This window comes from Rana temporaria, unplaced genomic scaffold (genome assembly GCF_905171775.1).
Source record: "Rana temporaria unplaced genomic scaffold, aRanTem1.1, whole genome shotgun sequence".
In the NCBI taxonomy this organism is placed as follows: Eukaryota; Metazoa; Chordata; class Amphibia; order Anura; family Ranidae; genus Rana; species Rana temporaria.
The window spans coordinates 16,107-26,995 of NW_024404791.1; the positions used below are offsets into that span (position 1 = coordinate 16,107).

The window sequence follows — 10,889 nt, forward strand, 5'->3', positions numbered from 1 at the left end:
TTTTTTTTCCCGAGTCTTTCTTCCATGCTATCTTCAAGAGAGTTAAGGACAGCCATGGTTATCGCCTACGGCCACATCACCCTGAAAGTGCCCGATCTCGTCTGATCTCGGAGGCTAAGCAGGGTCGGGCCTGGTTAGTACCTGGATGGGAGACCGCCTGGGAATACCAGGTCCTGTAGGCTTTTTTTTTTAGTTGGTGTGGTGGAGTCCTTGAATCTTTTTTTTCCCGAGTCTTTCTTACATGCTATCTTCAAGAGAGTTAAGGACAGCCATGGTTATCGCCTACGGCCACATCACCCTGAAAGCGCCCGATCTCGTCTGATCTCGGAGGCTAAGCAGGGTCGGGCCTGGTTAGTACCTGGATGGGAGACCGCCTGGGAATACCAGGTGCTGTAGGCTTTTTTTTTTAGTTGGTGTGGTGGAGTCCTTGAATCTTTTTTTCCCCGAGTCTTTCTTACATGCTATCTTCAAGAGAGTTAAGGACAGCCATGTTTATCGCCTACGGCCACATCACCCTGAAAGCGCCCGATCTCGTCTGATCTCGGAGGCTAAGCAGGGTCGGGCCTGGTTAGTACCTGGATGGGAGACCGCCTGGGAATACCAGGTGCTGTAGGCTTTTTTTTTTAGTTGGTGTGGTGGAGTCCTTGAATCTTTTTTTTCCCCGAGTCTTTCTTCCATGCTATCTTCAAGAGAGTTAAGGACAGCCATGGTTATCGCCTACGGCCACATCACCCTGAAAGCGCCCGATCTCGTCTGATCTCGGAGGCTAAGCAGGGTCGGGCCTGGTTAGTACCTGGATGGGAGACCGCCTGGGAATACCAGGTGCTGTAGGCTTTTTTTTTTTAGTTGGTGTGGTGGAGTCCTTGAATCTTTTTTTTCCCCGAGTCTTTCTTCCATGCTATCTTCAAGAGAGTTAAGGACAGCCATGGTTATCGCCTACGGCCACATCACCCTGAAAGCGCCCGATCTCGTCTGATCTCGGAGGCTAAGCAGGGTCGGGCCTGGTTAGTACCTGGATGGGAGACCGCCTGGGAATACCAGGTGCTGTAGGCTTTTTTTTTTAGTTGGTGTGGTGGAGTCCTTGAATCTTTTTTTCCCCCGAGTCTTTCTTCCATGCTATCTTCAAGAGAGTTAAGGACAGCCATGGTTATCGCCTACGGCCACATCACCCTGAAAGCGCCCGATCTCGTCTGATCTCGGAGGCTAAGCAGGGTCGGGCCTGGTTAGTACCTGGATGGGAGACCGCCTGGGAATACCAGGTGCTGTAGGCTTTTTTTTTTTAGTTGGTGTGGTGGAGTCCTTGAATCTTTTTTTCCCCGAGTCTTTCTTCCATGCTATCTTCAAGAGAGTTAAGGACAGCCATGGTTATCGCCTACGGCCACATCACCCTGAAAGCGCCCGATCTCGTCTGATCTCGGAGGCTAAGCAGGGTCGGGCCTGGTTAGTACCTGGATGGGAGACCGCCTGGGAATACCAGGTGCTGTAGGCTTTTTTTTTTTAGTTGGTGTGGTGGAGTCCTTGAATCTTTTTTTTCCCCCGAGTCTTTCTTCCATGCTATCTTCAAGAGAGTTAAGGACAGCCATGGTTATCGCCTACGGCCACATCACCCTGAAAGCGCCCGATCTCGTCTGATCTCGGAGGCTAAGCAGGGTCGGGCCTGGTTAGTACCTGGATGGGAGACCGCCTGGGAATACCAGGTGCTGTAGGCTTTTTTTTTTAGTTGGTGTGGTGGAGTCCTTGAATCTTTTTTTTCCCCGAGTCTTTCTTCCATGCTATCTTCAAGAGAGTTAAGGACAGCCATGGTTATCGCCTACGGCCACATCACCCTGAAAGCGCCCGATCTCGTCTGATCTCGGAGGCTAAGCAGGGTCGGGCCTGGTTAGTACCTGGATGGGAGACCGCCTGGGAATACCAGGTGCTGTAGGCTTTTTTTTTTTAGTTGGTGTGGTGGAGTCCTTGAATCTTTTTTTTCCCCGAGTCTTTCTTCCATGCTATCTTCAAGAGAGTTAAGGACAGCCATGGTTATCGCCTACGGCCACATCACCCTGAAAGCGCCCGATCTCGTCTGATCTCGGAGGCTAAGCAGGGTCGGGCCTGGTTAGTACCTGGATGGGAGACCGCCTGGGAATACCAGGTGCTGTAGGCTTTTTTTTTTTAGTTGGTGTGGTGGAGTCCTTGAATCTTTTTTTCCCCGAGTCTTTCTTCCATGCTATCTTCAAGAGAGTTAAGGACAGCCATGGTTATCGCCTACGGCCACATCACCCTGAAAGCGCCCGATCTCGTCTGATCTCGGAGGCTAAGCAGGGTCGGGCCTGGTTAGTACCTGGATGGGAGACCGCCTGGGAATACCAGGTGCTGTAGGCTTTTTTTTTTTAGTTGGTGTGGTGGAGTCCTTGAATCTTTTTTTCCCCCGAGTCTTTCTTCCATGCTATCTTCAAGAGAGTTAAGGACAGCCATGGTTATCGCCTACGGCCACATCACCCTGAAAGCGCCCGATCTCGTCTGATCTCGGAGGCTAAGCAGGGTCGGGCCTGGTTAGTACCTGGATGGGAGACCGCCTGGGAATACCAGGTGCTGTAGGCTTTTTTTTTTTATTTGGTGTGGTGGAGTCCTTGAATCTTTTTTTTCCCCGAGTCTTTCTTCCATGCTATCTTCAAGAGAGTTAAGGACAGCCATGGTTATCGCCTACGGCCACATCACCCTGAAAGCGCCCGATCTCGTCTGATCTCGGAGGCTAAGCAGGGTCGGGCCTGGTTAGTACCTGGATGGGAGACCGCCTGGGAATACCAGGTGCTGTAGGCTTTTTTTTTTTAGTTGGTGTGGTGGAGTCCTTGAATCTTTTTTTTCCCCGAGTCTTTCTTCCATGCTATCTTCAAGAGAGTTAAGGACAGCCATGGTTATCGCCTACGGCCACATCACCCTGAAAGCGCCCGATCTCGTCTGATCTCGGAGGCTAAGCAGGGTCGGGCCTGGTTAGTACCTGGATGGGAGACCGCCTGGGAATACCAGGTGCTGTAGGCTTTTTTTTTTTAGTTGGTGTGGTGGAGTCCTTGAATCTTTTTTTTCCCCGAGTCTTTCTTCCATGCTATCTTCAAGAGAGTTAAGGACAGCCATGGTTATCGCCTACGGCCACATCACCCTGAAAGCGCCCGATCTCGTCTGATCTCGGAGGCTAAGCAGGGTCGGGCCTGGTTAGTACCTGGATGGGAGACCGCCTGGGAATACCAGGTGCTGTAGGCTTTTTTTTTTAGTTGGTGTGGTGGAGTCCTTGAATCTTTTTTTTCCCCGAGTCTTTCTTCCATGCTATCTTCAAGAGAGTTAAGGACAGCCATGGTTATCGCCTACGGCCACATCACCCTGAAAGCGCCCGATCTCGTCTGATCTCGGAGGCTAAGCAGGGTCGGGCCTGGTTAGTACCTGGATGGGAGACCGCCTGGGAATACCAGGTGCTGTAGGCTTTTTTTTTTTAGTTGGTGTGGTGGAGTCCTTGAATCTTTTTTTTCCCCGAGTCTTTCTTCCATGCTATCTTCAAGAGAGTTAAGGACAGCCATGGTTATCGCCTACGGCCACATCACCCTGAAAGCGCCCGATCTCGTCTGATCTCGGAGGCTAAGCAGGGTCGGGCCTGGTTAGTACCTGGATGGGAGACCGCCTGGGAATACCAGGTGCTGTAGGCTTTTTTTTTTTAGTTGGTGTGGTGGAGTCCTTGAATCTTTTTTTTCCCCGAGTCTTTCTTCCATGCTATCTTCAAGAGAGTTAAGGACAGCCATGGTTATCGCCTACGGCCACATCACCCTGAAAGCGCCCGATCTCGTCTGATCTCGGAGGCTAAGCAGGGTCGGGCCTGGTTAGTACCTGGATGGGAGACCGCCTGGGAATACCAGGTGCTGTAGGCTTTTTTTTTTTAGTTGGGGTGGTGGAGTCCTTGAATCTTTTTTTTCCCCGAGTCTTTCTTCCATGCTATCTTCAAGAGAGTTAAGGACAGCCATGGTTATCGCCTACGGCCACATCACCCTGAAAGCGCCCGATCTCGTCTGATCTCGGAGGCTAAGCAGGGTCGGGCCTGGTTAGTACCTGGATGGGAGACCGCCTGGGAATACCAGGTGCTGTAGGCTTTTTTTTTTTAGTTGGTGTGGTGGAGTCCTTGAATCTTTTTTTTCCCCGAGTCTTTCTTCCATGCTATCTTCAAGAGAGTTAAGGACAGCCATGGTTATCGCCTACGGCCACATCACCCTGAAAGCGCCCGATCTCGTCTGATCTCGGAGGCTAAGCAGGGTCGGGCCTGGTTAGTACCTGGATGGGAGACCGCCTGGGAATACCAGGTGCTGTAGGCTTTTTTTTTTTAGTTGGTGTGGTGGAGTCCTTGAATCTTTTTTTTCCCCGAGTCTTTCTTCCATGCTATCTTCAAGAGAGTTAAGGACAGCCATGGTTATCGCCTACGGCCACATCACCCTGAAAGCGCCCGATCTCGTCTGATCTCGGAGGCTAAGCAGGGTCGGGCCTGGTTAGTACCTGGATGGGAGACCGCCTGGGAATACCAGGTGCTGTAGGCTTTTTTTTTTTAGTTGGTGTGGTGGAGTCCTTGAATCTTTTTTTTCCCGAGTCTTTCTTCCATGCTATCTTCAAGAGAGTTAAGGACAGCCATGGTTATCGCCTACGGCCACATCACCCTGAAAGCGCCCGATCTCGTCTGATCTCGGAGGCTAAGCAGGGTCGGGCCTGGTTAGTACCTGGATGGGAGACCGCCTGGGAATACCAGGTGCTGTAGGCTTTTTTTTTAGTTGGTGTGGTGGAGTCCTTGAATCTTTTTTTTCCCCGAGTCTTTCTTCCATGCTATCTTCAAGAGAGTTAAGGACAGCCATGGTTATCGCCTACGGCCACATCACCCTGAAAGCGCCCGATCTCGTCTGATCTCGGAGGCTAAGCAGGGTCGGGCCTGGTTAGTACCTGGATGGGAGACCGCCTGGGAATACCAGGTGCTGTAGGCTTTTTTTTTTTAGTTGGTGTGGTGGAGTCCTTGAATCTTTTTTTCCCCGAGTCTTTCTTCCATGCTATCTTCAAGAGAGTTAAGGACAGCCATGGTTATCGCCTACGGCCACATCACCCTGAAAGCGCCCGATCTCGTCTGATCTCGGAGGCTAAGCAGGGTCGGGCCTGGTTAGTACCTGGATGGGAGACCGCCTGGGAATACCAGGTGCTGTAGGCTTTTTTTTTTTAGTTGGTGTGGTGGAGTCCTTGAATCTTTTTTTTCCCCGAGTCTTTCTTCCATGCTATCTTCAAGAGAGTTAAGGACAGCCATGGTTATCGCCTACGGCCACATCACCCTGAAAGCGCCCGATCTCGTCTGATCTCGGAGGCTAAGCAGGGTCGGGCCTGGTTAGTACCTGGATGGGAGACCGCCTGGGAATACCAGGTGCTGTAGGCTTTTTTTTTTTAGTTGGTGTGGTGGAGTCCTTTAATCTTTTTTTTCCCCGAGTCTTTCTTCCATGCTATCTTCAAGAGAGTTAAGGACAGCCATGGTTATCGCCTACGGCCACATCACCCTGAAAGCGCCCGATCTCGTCTGATCTCGGAGGCTAAGCAGGGTCGGGCCTGGTTAGTACCTGGATGGGAGACCGCCTGGGAATACCAGGTGCTGTAGGCTTTTTTTTTTTAGTTGGTGTGGTGGAGTCCTTGAATCTTTTTTTTCCCCGAGTCTTTCTTCCATGCTATCTTCAAGAGAGTTAAGGACAGCCATGGTTATCGCCTACGGCCACATCACCCTGAAAGCGCCCGATCTCGTCTGATCTCGGAGGCTAAGCAGGGTCGGGCCTGGTTAGTACCTGGATGGGAGACCGCCTGGGAATACCAGGTGCTGTAGGCTTTTTTTTTTTAGTTGGTGTGGTGGCGTCCTTGAATCTTTTTTTTCCCCGAGTCTTTCTTCCATGCTATCTTCAAGAGAGTTAAGGACAGCCATGGTTATCGCCTACGGCCACATCACCCTGAAAGCGCCCGATCTCGTCTGATCTCGGAGGCTAAGCAGGGTCGGGCCTGGTTAGTACCTGGATGGGAGACCGCCTGGGAATACCAGGTGCTGTAGGCTTTTTTTTTTTAGTTGGTGTGGTGGAGTCCTTGAATCTTTTTTTTCCCCGAGTCTTTCTTCCATGCTATCTTCAAGAGAGTTAAGGACAGCCATGGTTATCGCCTACGGCCACATCACCCTGAAAGCGCCCGATCTCGTCTGATCTCGGAGGCTAAGCAGGGTCGGGCCTGGTTAGTACCTGGATGGGAGACCGCCTGGGAATACCAGGTGCTGTAGGCTTTTTTTTTTTAGTTGGTGTGGTGGAGTCCTTGAATCTTTTTTTTCCCCGAGTCTTTCTTCCATGCTATCTTCAAGAGAGTTAAGGACAGCCATGGTTATCGCCTACGGCCACATCACCCTGAAAGCGCCCGATCTCGTCTGATCTCGGAGGCTAAGCAGGGTCGGGCCTGGTTAGTACCTGGATGGGAGACCGCCTGGGAATACCAGGTGCTGTAGGCTTTTTTTTTTTAGTTGGTGTGGTGGAGTCCTTGAATCTTTTTTTTCCCCGAGTCTTTCTTCCATGCTATCTTCAAGAGAGTTAAGGACAGCCATGGTTATCGCCTACGGCCACATCACCCTGAAAGCGCCCGATCTCGTCTGATCTCGGAGGCTAAGCAGGGTCGGGCCTGGTTAGTACCTGGATGGGAGACCGCCTGGGAATACCAGGTGCTGTAGGCTTTTTTTTTTTAGTTGGTGTGGTGGAGTCCTTGAATCTTTTTTTTCCCCGAGTCTTTCTTCCATGCTATCTTCAAGAGAGTTAAGGACAGCCATGGTTATCGCCTACGGCCACATCACCCTGAAAGCGCCCGATCTCGTCTGATCTCGGAGGCTAAGCAGGGTCGGGCCTGGTTAGTACCTGGATGGGAGACCGCCTGGGAATACCAGGTGCTGTAGGCTTTTTTTTTTAGTTGGTGTGGTGGAGTCCTTGAATCTTTTTTTTCCCCGAGTCTTTCTTCCATGCTATCTTCAAGAGAGTTAAGGACAGCCATGGTTATCGCCTACGGCCACATCACCCTGAAAGCGCCCGATCTCGTCTGATCTCGGAGGCTAAGCAGGGTCGGGCCTGGTTAGTACCTGGATGGGAGACCGCCTGGGAATACCAGGTGCTGTAGGCTTTTTTTTTTTAGTTGGTGTGGTGGAGTCCTTGAATCTTTTTTTTCCCCGAGTCTTTCTTCCATGCTATCTTCAAGAGAGTTAAGGACAGCCATGGTTATCGCCTACGGCCACATCACTAGTGTTGAGCAGAATATGCCATATTCGATTTCGCGATATATCTCGAATATATATTCGAATATTCGAGATATATTCGCTAAATTCGAATATTCGTGATATTTTATCGAAAGTAAATGATTGCGATTTTTCGCTATTGCGAATGCGAAAATAATTGCGATTTTTTGATAACTGCGGTAGGAGCACTCTGATTGGCTCAGAATATTCGTGATATTTTATCGAAATATCGCAACATGCGAATGCGATATTTATTGCGCAATTTCGAGAAATGCTGGAGGAGCGCTCTGATTGGCTCAGAATATTCGTGATATTTTATCGAAATATCGCAACATGCGAATGCGATATTTATTGCGCAATTTCGAGAAATGCTGGAGGAGCGCTCTGATTGGCTCAGAATATTCGTGATATTTTATCGAAATATCGCAACATGCGAATGCGATATTTATTGCGCAATTTCGAGAAATGCTGTAGGAGCACTCTGATTGGCTCAGAATATTCGTGATATTTTACAATACAAAATAATTGCGAATATTCGGCAAATGCGGAAGGAGCACTCTGATTGGCTCAGAATATTCTTGATATTTTACAATACAAAATAATTGCGAATATTCGGCAAATGCGGAAGGAGCACTCTGATTGGCTCAGAATATTCTTGATATTTTACAATACAAAATAATTGCGAATATTCGGCAAATGCGGAAGGAGCACTCTGATTGGCTCAGAATATTCTTGATATTTTACAATACAAAATAATTGCGAATATTCGGCAAATGCGGAAGGAGCACTCTGATTGGCTCAGAATATTCTTGATATTTTACAATAGAAAATAAAAAGTGTTTTGCATTGGTGGTGATTCTTTACTCTATCCATCTGTCACAGCCGTTTGTCAATCAAACACCTTGAAGATTGAACACGTTCATGCTGCATGCTTTGGACTTTTTTTCACTTCACATATCAAAGACATTTTTATGAAAGATTATTTTTCTATTATTGGGACTATATTTCTTTATATATTTGTTTCACTGTGTATTTCACAAGTTATTTGCGCTTGCTTATTTTATAATTTGCCCACATGTCTTGTCACTAGACATATTTTTTATTCTTGTAGAGCGACTCCATTTTCTGTCTTGTATTAATTTATGTTGTATAACATTTTTGAGTTGCTGCTGTATTCTCCCCTTTTTTAAGGTATGCGCAATTTTTTCCTTCTTACAAAAAATAATAATATCAAACATACAAATATTCATAACATACACATACACAAAGCCCCCCCCTTTTGCATCAGAGACAATCAGAGTTCTCCTACCACAGTTATCGAAAATTCGCAATCATTTTCGCACTCGCAATAGCGAAAAATCGCAATTTTTTTTTTTTCAATTTGGCAACATAATAGGATCGCCTCAGCTTAGCTACTCGGCCCAGGGTCTCTAATCATACCAGCAATGCTTTTAGACGTCGATAGGATGTGATCTGTTTTAAAAATCAAATTGAAAAAATGCGAATATTCGGAATTGCGAATATTCACCGCGAAATTCGAAATATAGCGCGATTTCTCGAATATGCTATATTCGAGTCGAATATTCGCAATGCGAATATTCGTGAGCAACACTACACATCACCCTGAAAGCGCCCGATCTCGTCTGATCTCGGAGGCTAAGCAGGGTCGTGCCTGGTTAGTACCTGGATGGGAGACCGCCTGGGAATACCAGGTGCTGTAGGCTTTTTTTTTTTAGTTGGTGTGGTGGAGTTCTTGAATCTTTTTTTTCCCCCGAGTCTTTCTTCCATGCTATCTTCAAGAGAGTTAAGGACAGCCATGGTTATCGCCTACGGCCACATCACCCTGAAAGCGCCCGATCTCGTCTGATCTCGGAGGCTAAGCAGGGTCGGGCCTGGTTAGTACCTGGATGGGAGACCGCCTGGGAATACCAGGTGCTGTAGGCTTTTTTTTTTTTTTTTTTTTTTTTTTTTTTTTTTAAACAATTTTATTAAGCAATTGACATGGCATACAATCGTTTTCAGTACTGGGCGCAACCAGTAGTACAGTACAGTTGTTGCAGAAGTGAGTACATGCAAATGAAAGCAGCATGAGTCCAATGTCAAAACAGAACAAAAATAGAACACTATCAGTATGTATATATTTGTTCGTACAACATCAATACACCTCCAATGGGGGAGCATAGTAGGAACTAAGGGTGATCCCGCGCCCCTAGGGGGCCCTCCCCAACCGTCGGGGGGGGGGGGGTGGGGTAGCGGGAGAGAGAGAGAAAAAAAAAAAAAAAGGGGGGGGGAGGGGGAATATCCTGAGGGAGAAGAGGAGACCAGTTGTGTAAAGGACAGAGCTATCACTGCCCAGAGGGCTCGGTCGTGGATGCGTCCGCAGGGAGATTTGGGTCCACTGAGGCGTGTGATTCCCGGTAGTGGATCCAACATGCCCACGATTCTCGAAATTTGTCATGAGTGTCATTAGCACGGTGGATTAGTTGTTCCATATCTTTAATTCTATCAACCCTGAGGTGCCAGTCATGCAACGTGGGGACAGAGGTAGACTTCCACTTCAAGGGGACACACTGTGTGGCGGCGTTAACAAGATGCAATGTTAGCGACTTGCGATAATGTTTCCTAGGCACCACAGTATGGTGCAGTAAGTACTGCGCTGGGGAGAACTCTAAGAAGTAGGTGGTGATCTGGACGATACACTCGTGGACCTCCTTCCAGAACGGCACTATCAGGGGGCAGTCCCACCAAATGTGGAGGAGGGAGCCCGTGGCCCCACCACACCTCCAACATTCAGCCGAAACTGCGGGGAAGATCCTATGTAGTTTTTCGGGGGTGCGATACCACCGGGTGCACAGTTTGTATCTATTCTCCTGGGCTGTCACATTAACGGATCCCTTGTGGGCGTGCTCCCAAATGTGGTCCCAGTCTTCGTCTGACAAGTCAAGGGATAGGTCAGTGTTCCAGGACACCCGGAACTGGTCAGTGGATGGCACCATTGACAGCAGCAGGGAGTATAGTGCAGAAATCAGATGGCGTTGTGGTCGGTCCGCAGCACAAATGAGTTCTATCGGGGTTAAGTCTCGGGACCACCGTAAGGGTGTTCGGGCACCCCCCAAAAAGTGTCTGATTTGTAGAAACTTAAAGAACGGTATATTCAGGTGCGGGAGTGTGGTGGCCATTTCGGCCTGGTTGAGCATGGTTCCGTTTCGAAAGAAGTGGCTAGCTCTTACCCGTATGGGGTCTAGAGGCACTGTGGAGTCACTAGCGGTAATGCTAGGCGGAAAGTCTGGGTTAAGAACTAGGGGAGTCATTGGTCCAGGTGATGGGGTCATACCCATTTTACGGCACACTGTCTCAAATTTCCGGAGCGTGGGTCCAGTTAGGGGGTGCTCTAGGCAGGGTTTAGGGACCGATCGGGCTTCAATCCACGGGAGATGAGCTATGGGAAACAAAAGGAATTTGTTTTCCACCGATACCCAGTCCTTGCTACCGGCATGGAGGTGCCAATCCACCACCCTTGCCAGTTGACATGCCTTGTGATACAAAGTAATGTCAGGTAATCCCAGCCCTCCCTTTAGTTTTGGCAGTATCAGTTTGTCCC

General features: G+C 48.7%; 34 non-coding genes and 1 pseudogene across 34 annotated transcripts; all 35 read left to right on the plus strand.

Moving 5' to 3' along the window:
- Nucleotides 1–63: 63 nt before the first annotated feature.
- Nucleotides 64–182, plus strand: LOC120923526. Its single transcript, XR_005745998.1, has one exon. It is a non-coding gene; the product is annotated as a 5S ribosomal RNA (ribosomal RNA).
- A 98-nt stretch (nucleotides 183–280) lies between these two features.
- On the plus strand, nucleotides 281–399 carry LOC120923553. Its single transcript, XR_005746021.1, has one exon. It is a non-coding gene; the product is annotated as a 5S ribosomal RNA (ribosomal RNA).
- Nucleotides 400–497: 98 nt separating this feature from the next.
- On the plus strand, nucleotides 498–616 carry LOC120923554. The gene has a single exon (XR_005746022.1). It is a non-coding gene; the product is annotated as a 5S ribosomal RNA (ribosomal RNA).
- Nucleotides 617–715: 99 nt separating this feature from the next.
- On the plus strand, nucleotides 716–834 carry LOC120923555. Its single transcript, XR_005746023.1, has one exon. It is a non-coding gene; the product is annotated as a 5S ribosomal RNA (ribosomal RNA).
- Nucleotides 835–934: 100 nt separating this feature from the next.
- Nucleotides 935–1,053, plus strand: LOC120923556. Its single transcript, XR_005746024.1, has one exon. It is a non-coding gene; the product is annotated as a 5S ribosomal RNA (ribosomal RNA).
- Nucleotides 1,054–1,152: 99 nt separating this feature from the next.
- On the plus strand, nucleotides 1,153–1,271 carry LOC120923557. Its single transcript, XR_005746025.1, has one exon. It is a non-coding gene; the product is annotated as a 5S ribosomal RNA (ribosomal RNA).
- A 99-nt stretch (nucleotides 1,272–1,370) lies between these two features.
- On the plus strand, nucleotides 1,371–1,489 carry LOC120923558. The gene has a single exon (XR_005746026.1). It is a non-coding gene; the product is annotated as a 5S ribosomal RNA (ribosomal RNA).
- Nucleotides 1,490–1,590: 101 nt separating this feature from the next.
- LOC120923559 lies at nucleotides 1,591–1,709 on the plus strand. Its single transcript, XR_005746027.1, has one exon. It is a non-coding gene; the product is annotated as a 5S ribosomal RNA (ribosomal RNA).
- A 99-nt stretch (nucleotides 1,710–1,808) lies between these two features.
- On the plus strand, nucleotides 1,809–1,927 carry LOC120923561. Its single transcript, XR_005746029.1, has one exon. It is a non-coding gene; the product is annotated as a 5S ribosomal RNA (ribosomal RNA).
- A 100-nt stretch (nucleotides 1,928–2,027) lies between these two features.
- On the plus strand, nucleotides 2,028–2,146 carry LOC120923562. Its single transcript, XR_005746030.1, has one exon. It is a non-coding gene; the product is annotated as a 5S ribosomal RNA (ribosomal RNA).
- A 99-nt stretch (nucleotides 2,147–2,245) lies between these two features.
- LOC120923563 lies at nucleotides 2,246–2,364 on the plus strand. The gene has a single exon (XR_005746031.1). It is a non-coding gene; the product is annotated as a 5S ribosomal RNA (ribosomal RNA).
- Nucleotides 2,365–2,464: 100 nt separating this feature from the next.
- Nucleotides 2,465–2,583, plus strand: LOC120923564. Its single transcript, XR_005746032.1, has one exon. It is a non-coding gene; the product is annotated as a 5S ribosomal RNA (ribosomal RNA).
- Nucleotides 2,584–2,683: 100 nt separating this feature from the next.
- On the plus strand, nucleotides 2,684–2,802 carry LOC120923565. Its single transcript, XR_005746033.1, has one exon. It is a non-coding gene; the product is annotated as a 5S ribosomal RNA (ribosomal RNA).
- A 100-nt stretch (nucleotides 2,803–2,902) lies between these two features.
- Nucleotides 2,903–3,021, plus strand: LOC120923566. Its single transcript, XR_005746034.1, has one exon. It is a non-coding gene; the product is annotated as a 5S ribosomal RNA (ribosomal RNA).
- Nucleotides 3,022–3,121: 100 nt separating this feature from the next.
- On the plus strand, nucleotides 3,122–3,240 carry LOC120923567. Its single transcript, XR_005746035.1, has one exon. It is a non-coding gene; the product is annotated as a 5S ribosomal RNA (ribosomal RNA).
- Nucleotides 3,241–3,339: 99 nt separating this feature from the next.
- Nucleotides 3,340–3,458, plus strand: LOC120923568. Its single transcript, XR_005746036.1, has one exon. It is a non-coding gene; the product is annotated as a 5S ribosomal RNA (ribosomal RNA).
- Nucleotides 3,459–3,558: 100 nt separating this feature from the next.
- Nucleotides 3,559–3,677, plus strand: LOC120923569. Its single transcript, XR_005746037.1, has one exon. It is a non-coding gene; the product is annotated as a 5S ribosomal RNA (ribosomal RNA).
- Nucleotides 3,678–3,777: 100 nt separating this feature from the next.
- LOC120923570 lies at nucleotides 3,778–3,896 on the plus strand. The gene has a single exon (XR_005746038.1). It is a non-coding gene; the product is annotated as a 5S ribosomal RNA (ribosomal RNA).
- A 100-nt stretch (nucleotides 3,897–3,996) lies between these two features.
- On the plus strand, nucleotides 3,997–4,115 carry LOC120923572. Its single transcript, XR_005746040.1, has one exon. It is a non-coding gene; the product is annotated as a 5S ribosomal RNA (ribosomal RNA).
- A 100-nt stretch (nucleotides 4,116–4,215) lies between these two features.
- Nucleotides 4,216–4,334, plus strand: LOC120923573. The gene has a single exon (XR_005746041.1). It is a non-coding gene; the product is annotated as a 5S ribosomal RNA (ribosomal RNA).
- Nucleotides 4,335–4,434: 100 nt separating this feature from the next.
- Nucleotides 4,435–4,553, plus strand: LOC120923574. The gene has a single exon (XR_005746042.1). It is a non-coding gene; the product is annotated as a 5S ribosomal RNA (ribosomal RNA).
- A 99-nt stretch (nucleotides 4,554–4,652) lies between these two features.
- Nucleotides 4,653–4,771, plus strand: LOC120923575. Its single transcript, XR_005746043.1, has one exon. It is a non-coding gene; the product is annotated as a 5S ribosomal RNA (ribosomal RNA).
- A 98-nt stretch (nucleotides 4,772–4,869) lies between these two features.
- On the plus strand, nucleotides 4,870–4,988 carry LOC120923576. Its single transcript, XR_005746044.1, has one exon. It is a non-coding gene; the product is annotated as a 5S ribosomal RNA (ribosomal RNA).
- Nucleotides 4,989–5,087: 99 nt separating this feature from the next.
- On the plus strand, nucleotides 5,088–5,206 carry LOC120923491. Its single transcript, XR_005745965.1, has one exon. It is a non-coding gene; the product is annotated as a 5S ribosomal RNA (ribosomal RNA).
- A 100-nt stretch (nucleotides 5,207–5,306) lies between these two features.
- LOC120923492 lies at nucleotides 5,307–5,425 on the plus strand. The gene has a single exon (XR_005745966.1). It is a non-coding gene; the product is annotated as a 5S ribosomal RNA (ribosomal RNA).
- Nucleotides 5,426–5,525: 100 nt separating this feature from the next.
- Nucleotides 5,526–5,644, plus strand: LOC120923493. Its single transcript, XR_005745967.1, has one exon. It is a non-coding gene; the product is annotated as a 5S ribosomal RNA (ribosomal RNA).
- A 100-nt stretch (nucleotides 5,645–5,744) lies between these two features.
- Nucleotides 5,745–5,863, plus strand: LOC120923494. Its single transcript, XR_005745968.1, has one exon. It is a non-coding gene; the product is annotated as a 5S ribosomal RNA (ribosomal RNA).
- Nucleotides 5,864–5,963: 100 nt separating this feature from the next.
- On the plus strand, nucleotides 5,964–6,082 carry LOC120923495. The gene has a single exon (XR_005745969.1). It is a non-coding gene; the product is annotated as a 5S ribosomal RNA (ribosomal RNA).
- Nucleotides 6,083–6,182: 100 nt separating this feature from the next.
- Nucleotides 6,183–6,301, plus strand: LOC120923497. Its single transcript, XR_005745971.1, has one exon. It is a non-coding gene; the product is annotated as a 5S ribosomal RNA (ribosomal RNA).
- A 100-nt stretch (nucleotides 6,302–6,401) lies between these two features.
- On the plus strand, nucleotides 6,402–6,520 carry LOC120923498. The gene has a single exon (XR_005745972.1). It is a non-coding gene; the product is annotated as a 5S ribosomal RNA (ribosomal RNA).
- Nucleotides 6,521–6,620: 100 nt separating this feature from the next.
- On the plus strand, nucleotides 6,621–6,739 carry LOC120923499. Its single transcript, XR_005745973.1, has one exon. It is a non-coding gene; the product is annotated as a 5S ribosomal RNA (ribosomal RNA).
- Nucleotides 6,740–6,839: 100 nt separating this feature from the next.
- LOC120923500 lies at nucleotides 6,840–6,958 on the plus strand. The gene has a single exon (XR_005745974.1). It is a non-coding gene; the product is annotated as a 5S ribosomal RNA (ribosomal RNA).
- A 99-nt stretch (nucleotides 6,959–7,057) lies between these two features.
- On the plus strand, nucleotides 7,058–7,176 carry LOC120923501. Its single transcript, XR_005745975.1, has one exon. It is a non-coding gene; the product is annotated as a 5S ribosomal RNA (ribosomal RNA).
- Nucleotides 7,177–8,892: 1,716 nt separating this feature from the next.
- Nucleotides 8,893–9,012, plus strand: LOC120923528 (annotated as a pseudogene).
- Nucleotides 9,013–9,113: 101 nt separating this feature from the next.
- Nucleotides 9,114–9,232, plus strand: LOC120923503. Its single transcript, XR_005745976.1, has one exon. It is a non-coding gene; the product is annotated as a 5S ribosomal RNA (ribosomal RNA).
- Nucleotides 9,233–10,889: the final 1,657 nt, after the last annotated feature.